This window comes from Halyomorpha halys, unplaced genomic scaffold (genome assembly GCF_000696795.3).
Source record: "Halyomorpha halys isolate HHAL.00 unplaced genomic scaffold, Hhal_1.1 Scaffold1548.1, whole genome shotgun sequence".
Classification (NCBI taxonomy): Eukaryota; Metazoa; Arthropoda; class Insecta; order Hemiptera; family Pentatomidae; genus Halyomorpha; species Halyomorpha halys.
The window spans coordinates 90,897-100,640 of record NW_027116320.1 but is presented as its reverse complement, the minus strand read 5'-3'; the positions used below and the strand labels follow the sequence as shown (position 1 = coordinate 100,640).

The 9,744-nt window shown below is 31.6% G+C and overlaps 1 non-coding gene across 1 annotated transcript in view; it reads right to left on the bottom strand.

Annotated features, from left to right (window-relative positions):
* Positions 1-2,059: 2,059 nt before the first annotated feature.
* LOC106690008 (uncharacterized) overlaps positions 2,060-9,744 on the bottom strand; it is a 28,994-nt gene continuing 21,309 nt past the window's right edge. The window contains exon 3 of the transcript XR_010845026.1: positions 2,060-3,261. This is a non-coding gene — a transcript (uncharacterized protein). The remainder of the gene's footprint in view (positions 3,262-9,744) is intronic.

The following is a 9,744-nucleotide window of genomic DNA, read 5'->3' as shown; positions in this document are numbered from 1 at the left end:
TTTTTTGTACATCTCCTGTACTTTTTTAACTTTATATTTTACGTATTTTTATAAAAAAATTTTACTCTTGCCATTGTTACTTATTTTTATTCTCATCATTGTATCTTATCTTTGTATTTTTATTCTTATCATTGTATCATTTTACATCTTTTTAGCCCTGATGAAGCCCTGCAAAGTGGGGCGAAACGTCGGAAATATATATATATGTATATATTATAATTATATATTGGCAACCAACAATATAGTAAAATATTAGTATACTGCTGCATATTCTATCAAAATTATTATCTTTAGTTACGGAAGGAGCCCATATGTTGAAAACAAAAAGTATTATATTTATAGGAAGATTATTGATTGACCGTGTGTAAAGATGAAAGGAATATGGTCCGGGTGCGGTCAAAAAAACTCAAATAGTAGAATATCCCTAACCAAAAAACCATGCAGGGCTTCGTCAGGGCTATTTTGACGGCAGTCAAAACAAAAAAATTGATTTTTTTGATCATTTTTTTTTGTTTTGACTGCCGTCGAAACAGCCCTGACGAAGCCCTGCAACATGGGGCGAAACGTTGGCTCAATAAAATAGTATATTCTACTATTTGAGTTTTTTTGACCGCACCCGGACCATATTCCTTTCATATTATATTTATATATACAATGCATATTAAAATTCTATATAAAATGATGATATGGGCAGATGTGCTCACTTTAATATTTCTCATGAGTGAAGATCCGCTCATCAATCATCGATCATCATCACTCTTTAAACATTAATTATCCGATCTCATTTGAACTTACCACTCACCTTGCAATCAATGAATATTGATTCTTAATCATTATTCATTTGATTTTTTTTTTTCAAAATAAAAGTTTTTTTTAATAAGCAATAGTTTTCCAAGCAACCGCTAACGTTAAAAAGTTCATACATAAATTGTGATGTGTTGATATAAATATGTTTCTTTTTCGATATAATATATTTTTAGTTATTTATTATAATATTACCTATTTAGTTTTCTACCAATGGCTAGTTTCTCTACATGCCTGTATCATTCCAAATTGATCTTACACCAAATTTATTCAATGTGTTTTTATGTAAATACAGTTGTAAATAGCAATAAATAAATAAATAATATTATCTATTAGTTAATTAGCTATTTTTAATTCCTTAAGCGATTGACTATTGGGCAAAAATATTTTTTAATGTATTACAGCATTGTTTTACATTCATTACTAAATCTAAATCCCATGATAGTACAAGAGCCGGGAAGAAAAAAAGGCAGTTATTTCACCCCAATTTTTGATTACTTTAATAAAAACTATGTATAATTACTTGTCAAAAAACCATCGGGCGAGTTAGGCTGTTATTACAAGTCCAGTTCTTTGGCATGCTTAAATAAAAAAATCTTCCATTTCAGTTGGAAATTGTTGCAACAAAGGGTACATAAACATCTGACACCATATGAGACAAAGATGAGGCCCACTAATGTGTTATGCGCCACTGACAACTGACAGTAAAAAAAAAACCAAAGTCGAACTAAATAAATAAAATCCTTTTTCTACTTTAAATAATAAAAAATAATTCTTAGTCTTTGAGTAAGTTCAAATTTACATCAATAAACATAAAAAATAGACTGTATTCTATATCTGATTAAATTAATCAATTTACGATACACACAAAAAAAATAAGACAAATCACCGGCCTTAACACACTGCTTGATTTCTTAATACTTTGTGATTATCAACTATTATACTTAAAAAATAAAAATAATAAAACTACTTCCTGTTTCGACTTACCTATGAAGACATAATGGAGTAGTGTTCTAACATGTGATGTCATCAGCCTTCAATTCTGAACAATGATAATTGAAGCAATTTAGTTAAGAATTCAATTTTTTTTTCCTTTGGAAGAATGGAAGCTTTCTAAAGCATTTTCAACAGGAATAGTGGGAGTTGTATATTTTTAAAAAGAATGTAAACGTATTAATTGATAAATATTTATTTGTTAAAGATCTACATTTATTATCATATAAATTCATTCATGCACTCAACACATGACGGAAAAACAATTATAAAACGCATTTCATATCATATGACAACTTTAAACAAAATTAATGGAAGATCAGATACATAGCAGAAATCATACGTAGCAAATACAGGATTTTTTAAAAACTATCACAAATATTACAGAGGGACTTATTGATTCTAGAACGAAAATGAAATTGAAACGACTTTTTTTTTTTTTCATTTTCAGTTTAGAAGCCATTTTACAGCAATACTCAAAACAATCTACTTCTTTTTAACCTAAATTTATACCAACTCGTCTAAGCCGGGTACTGAAAAACTCTAAATTTTCGGATACAGTTCTCGACTACTTCTGTAAACACCAAAAGCATTTTAATAGGGGAAAAGCTCACTGTACTATGAAAACAGGGAAATTGGCAGTAGAGGAAGCACCCTCAAACCTGAATCCATTGGTTCATTTAACCCTACACTTTGTTGACGTTTAGCCGTCAACTTGATAGTTCTTGCACAATCAAAAAATGAGAGTACGCGGTTTATATACATTCCAGTATTTATCTGGACCCACCTTCACAATATCGAGTATCTAGATACTAAAAATCGTTGTCTTATAAAAGAAAAAAAAATTAGGTTCGATATAACCCAGTCAGTTAGAGATAAGGGTCAATGCTAGAAATACGAATAGGATGGAATATTGACAGTGAGATTTTGCGAATCAGGGATTGACGATGATTGTAAATACAGTTGACTATCATCGACAACCCTTCTAGTTCTCGGTCTAAATCAAATCCATCGAATAGGACCTGAATTCTAGAGAGAATACAATGTTAGGGATAACCAAGAGAAACCTATGAAGGAATTTGTCTCAGGCATTTGAGCTAAGCTTATCTGAAGATAAGTTAAGAGATTTGTAAAACCCGAAAGTGACTGGAATACGAATTAAAAATTTCTATTATAAATAATCAAATGCGAAATCTCTTGAATCTCAATATATTGACCTTTCTCATTCATCACCTAATGCTCATTACAAGATTAACATAAAAATTAAAAATACATAAATATATACAATTTGGAACTATAAGGACTGGAACAGAGACAAGAGTGATGTTCACTGGAGATTGTGGCCGATGGAGAAACCCAGGTGGAGTTGGCTCAGATCCGTGAAGGGGTAGAAGTGGTGGAGGAAGTGAGGTGGGATGGTCGGCCTCTCGTCTCCCAAGCTGCTCCCGCCACCGCTCGTTGCAACTGAAACAATTATATAATATTAATTAATTACTCAATTGATTATTACCTATTTATTAACAATTTCCATTGGAAATAAGCAGGCCTATAATACCCTGTTATCTTATTCACCGAAAAATATTTTGTAAATAAACAGTAAATTAATTAAAGGAGGTTACTAACTTATGCCTTTAACAATGTTCATTGGCTAAAGCTATTTAGATGTAATTTGACAAAAATCTTATTTCAATCATACTCCATCAACTGACTGAATTTTTTTTTTTTAAATAATAATAAAATCTATGCTGAAACTAACAATAATAAAAACTAAATATAAAAAATAAAAACTATGAAGATGTAGATTTTTTTACTTTCATTATGAATGGAATAATGTAGCCATAGTTAAATGGCTTATTAAAAGAGTTTCATTTATTATTTTTTAGAATATCATTTATTTCACAGCATGGTTGAGGAAGTTTATCGCAGTTAGTGAGCATTTGTCAACCCCCTCCATCTCTTCCAGTATTGTACATCATTTCAGTTAAAATATTTTAATTCTCTTATCATGCAATCCAATTACTACTCACCTCTTATGGCGTGCTACTGAAGTTAAATATGTCTAATGTTAAAAATAAATAAATGGGATTTTGAAATATCCTTGATTGTTGGCAAAGTGGAAAATCCAATATGTTTCATGGGATTTTATTCGAATATATTGGAATGAATGGATATTACAATTTTTTTTAAATGTGACAAAGTAGTGCTATAAACATTGCACATATGTACATTTGAACGATTAAAATAAAAAAAGGGGGGGGGAAACCGTTTTTGCATACTTTACGGCGCGAACCTTCTTCTCTCGAGAATACTGAAATCTCGGAAAATCTGAGACTAAGGGTGTACAATGTCATGATAAAGCTCTGCTATACGGCTTTGAGACCTGGGCTCTAACAGGTAGTTTAGAAAGCAAAATCAAGAAATATGAGTGGAAAGTATTCCGTACAGGAGCGATCTGGGCTCAGAGCCTTAACACGTGGAGGAGAAGAGCTAACAGTGAACTGCTTTCAGAAACTGATTTTGAGAAACAGTCAATATCTCCTGACATGAAGCAAGGAGGTTAAGATGGGCGGGACATGTGGCTCGAAGCAACCCATCAGGACGCCTCTACACAAATATGAATACCGGTATAGTAGGCAAGAGACCACAAACGAGATGAATTGACAAAATCAACAAATATGAGAAAGAGCTGCAAGCAGGAAACTGGAACTCAGTAGCCCAAGATAGGCAGGCGTGGAGAAGGCTGGTTCAGGCGACCAACCGAAATAAAAAAACCATACTTGATTGCATTTTCCAAGTTTGATTCCCATTTTTATACCATTACACATTTTATTTAGTTCATGTATTTAAGACTGTATTTTGACGCTTTTTTCTTAAAAGCGGGCTAATTTTAATTCCCCAGGTATTTCCATTTATGAGTAGTTTCACTGTATTATAATGCGAGTATAAAAACAATTTTATGCCATATTTCCATAATTTTCTTTTGCATTATTATTTTATATCATATTTGCATATAGGAGAAAGATTTTTTTTTTTACAGAGAGGTTATCCAAATCATACTTTGTTTGTGGGGACAAAGATGAGCTTTATGAATGAAAACCACGATTCAGGATTTGAATTTTCATATGAGTAGAGGCAATTTGTCTCTCAGGGCGATTTTAATCGTGTAAATCTCAAATATGGAGGTGACAATATAGATATGTCATACATCTACAACAATGCTATTTATTGACTATGAATTGTTGTATTCAGGCTGAAGGAGTAATGGAAGAAAGCGGCGGGCGAGAAAGACTAGCACACTACCTGCCTAGGTGAGACCCACCCCTGAGGCTAATAGATTTTTAATAGCATGAAATCCGAATCATAAGTGATCACTAAATTACTTCGGCCTCTCACAAAAGGTTCGGGCTCGTCCATCACTCACTTATCCTACCTCGGCTTTGTCGGCCGCTGTTGAGATATTTCACGCTTCCTAAATACCAAAGCTATTTCCATTTGGTTTTTCTCTGAGTTTTGATCTGAATAGGACACAGCAGATGTAGGTCAGAAACGATGTAAAAATCGTTCAATCTTCCTAACTGTCATTAGATATCGATCTCTAATCGATATCGGGCCTAAAGTATCTAATCTACAAACAAAAGAATCTTGTTTAGATCAACTATTCTCGAAGCGAACTATATTGAAATGTGTTTGGTCTTCATGAGTTTCTCTTCATTTAATGATTCTTTATTTTAAAGAAGATAAAGGATTATTATAAAGGTTCGTGGTCGTCGTAGAAAGAAAAATCCTCAAATAGCAAAGAAACTATTTATTTCAGCAATGTTTTCGACACGCGTTGCAAATCTTCTCTAGAGCTCAGATCAGTAAGGTGTGAAAAAAAGATTTTTTTTTAAAACGTGAAAATTTGTTTTGCTGATCTCTGCTAAACTGATCACTCAAAAAAATATCTGCAACGTGGTTCGAAACGTTGGTTCAGGTAATAAGTTTGCAATGAGGAGAAGATGGTTGGAGATGCGGTCAGTAAAGAACACAAAACAGTAAAAACTAAATTATAAATTACTTATTTATATATTATACTATATTACTTGTTTATATAGTATAATAACCAATATAAAAAAATGTTATCTTTCTATTATATTATATCATATAAAAATATGTAATTTATATATGTCCGATCACGGATTGATCAGTATGCTGTTTAATGTGCAACCCGATGTATTTGGGCAGCATGAATGAATAAATTTCTTTCTCTCTCTCTCTACTATGTTACTTATTTATATATTACACTATATTACTTAATCATGTTTCTTTATTCTAGTATTTTACTTAAATAGTTCATTAATTACATTTATTTTCTTTCTCTTTTTTTGAATAACTTTAGTTTTAAATTATTATTAAATTAAAATATCCATGTTTCTTTCGCATTATATAACTTTATATTTTTATTTTCTTAATCCTATTATTTTACTTATATATTTAAATACCTATATATACGTTTTATTTCCCACTTTTATCATATTTTTTTTTAATAATTTTCATTTTGTACGTATATTTATCAACAGGATTTTCATATATATTTTATTATTTGTTCTTTCTTCTTACTTAATTACTTTTCTCATAAAGCTTTTATCTTCTTATAATACTTAAACTATTCCTGTCTGTCAACACTATTTATGTATACATAATGCTAGTTATTTTCTTATTATCTAATTATTTTATATATCCTTTTATTCATTGGTTATTATCTTGTTTTTGTTCTTAGCCCTGATGAAGGCTAGAAATTATGGCCGAAACGTTGGCACTATTTAATAAGTTTTCACTTATTTGTATTCTACACTGACCACACCCCCAACAATCCCATCATGAGTTTGCTATTAGAGTAACTTTTTTTACCCTCTTATCAGGATTATCTTCCTTAAATTTGATACAATCAACTAATTATTACCAATATGATTATTAGTTTTTTATTCCATCGGTAATTTTCAACTTCTGCTTCCGATGTTTTCGATAACCTCTTTAGTCTTGCCAATACTATTTGGCTCTAGTCCTCCATTGAGGACCTATACAGCCCACAGTGGAAATGAAAATATTCCTGGTGAGTATTGAGAAGTAAATATTAACTGACCCAGATGGACATCGAACCCACAACCTTCTGAACCAAGCACTCGTCCAAAACCTGCTCAGCTACCACGCCCTCTTACTGCCGATTTTATCTGAATGTTGTCATTATTATACCTCTGAATTGAGCGGAATCGACTTGTAAGAAGTACTTTCAAAACAAAGCAAATCTTCAATAAGTTAGTTACCATAATGTAACAAGTAAACAGATGAGGTCTTAATTTTTGAAAGCCGAGAACCACGTTTAATTCCCGTTACTTCTAAATTTGATATTTTTGAAATTACGAACTATATACGCTTTGAAAGAACACATTTAGCGCAGTTTGTCTTTAAAAGACCTTGTGGGAACAGTTGCTTTGCCTGTTCTGAAGCTATTACGTCATATGTAAAGTTAGTACATTACCTCTGAAAACGTACAACGTTGATTGATTGGCCCCTGGAATTACCATATTCAGTATTATCTACACCTGTAATTTGGTGTGAATAATGAATATTATTTTCAATATTTATATTAGTATATTTATTCCAAACGAACTCAAAGAACTAATAATCATAACTAGTTCTACTATCTAACAAACAATCTATATCTATATATATATATCTGATCCATGGCCTACAGAGTAGATGCATCAGTTGTAGGCATTTGAGATTTTAATTATTAAAAAAATGCTACGAAATAATTGAAGAGTTTTAATTTTCCGTCACTTTAAAGGTTCACTTGGCTAAGGCTCAGGTCGCGATTTCTGAAGGAGCTCCACTTCGCAGAGTGCCTGTCGATGACTTCATTGTCCTCATTTAGCAGAGAATTAATTTGAAATCAAATCAAATGTGGGCAGATGTTACTGAAAATAAATTACGGGAAATCAGAAGTGATGGTTCCTCTTGGATATCATCCACTGGAAATGTGCCCAGAGAGGAGGTGATTGTGATGCGCCTTAGAATAGGTCATACGCGCCTGACCCACGGTTACCTTATCGCCCCCGATTCTCCACCTGTATGCCAGACTTGCGGAACGCGACTTAACTTAAAACACATCTTAACTGAATGCCAAGCTTGGACTCCCTCGTATGAATTACTAGCAGACCTCCGTGCAATTTTGGAGGATAACAAACATACTGTAAATATTTTTTTTGAATCACTCAAAACTTCACCATTAAATTTAATAAAAATTTCCCATTTTTTAATTTGAAAATTAAGGCCATGAGGACTATTAAAAATTTCGGATATTAATGAAATAATGTCTAATCAAAATTTCGGAAATAAATGCAATGTAAATGTAATTGTTAATAAATGTAAATAAATTGTACAGGATTTCCTCTGCGATTAGCGGAAAATTCTCAACATGGACGTGATACTTAGGAAGTAAGTTTCCTCTATAACATTTTATGAAGTTCGCTTACTGTTAGTTTGAAATGATCCCTTAAATTATCGGTTAATCTTGAAAGTGGCGTAAGTTTATTTATGTTCGAACCGAGATATTGAAGATTTTACGTTGGGTTAAATATAAAAATATGGGTAACAGATAATAGAATAATGGTTTTCGGGCTTCTAAGAGTGCCATATTTATCATCCCAATCCGGATTTCGGTTAGTGTCTTGTATAGCTTATTTATTAATGATAATCTACCTGATTTTTATTTGTTTTTATACGCTGTTTAGTCTCAAACTAGGCTAAAAAGCAAGCAGCCACTATTGTTCAGGTATGACGTCATTTCGACATAAACATGCGTTATTTAATCATTGCCAGTGTTATTTTAATTTATTTTATTTTTTTCATTTTTTTTTTTATTTAAGCAACTATCTGTTATGAGTTATATTTCTTATCGTTCTTGAGCAGTACCTAATTGCAAAAATACTACACTAACAATTGTTTATCCAAAAGCAAAAAGATGGTAAAACAGGAAACATCGGATCAAAGCTGGCTAGAAGGGATCCAAAATTATTATCGAATCTAAACAATAGGTTATATTTTTGTGAAGTATAATCCAACATACAAAATTAAGTTCATTAAAGGTTTAAAATATAAAAATATTTATTCAAAAGATTACTTAAAGTAACTAAAAACGTAATGATTTTTCATTTCAGTTGGAAAACGACATGTTTACAGTTATGTATGTAACAGATTTTTTGACATTTCTGAATTCTACGGAACGTTGCAAAAACAAAAAAAAAAAAATCGCTATCATTAAAGCACCGATTTCAGGTAAAGTTGTACTTTCTGCTTTTATGAAGCCATTCCAAAACATTCCAAGGTGTTTTTTGAAAAATATTGAATATTCTTTTAACAGCAAAATACGTAATAATTAAAAAAAAAATCTAAAAATTGTGAATCACTATATCGGGTTTGTTTGTTTATCCCTAAATGACGTCACATATGAAACCATCATAGTATTTTCCTCTGTTTGTACACAGATTACAGCTCTTAGGTTTTAAAACTAAAATTAAAAATTAATCCCGTATTTATATTAATTAAAACATGTATGATTGGTGTTAACGCCATATATACCATATATATAAAATTTAAATATTTTTTAAATAGACATTAAATATATTCAATTGTTATTAAACAATTAAATTGTTTACTATGTATTTTTGTGCTAATTCTGTATCACCGTATAGTGTTTTGGTTTAAAAGAAAACGAATTATACTGGTAATGTTTGTATAGTGAAATACCGGCTAGTAGGATTATTAGCCAGAACAATACTACAGGTTCAGTGGCCATGTTACAGTCGCCCCGTCGACTTCCTCCCCCATGTACACTCGCCCAGTCGAGTAGCCTATGTACAGTCGCCCAGTCGCTGTACTTGTCACCAGACCTTTCTGGATGAGATC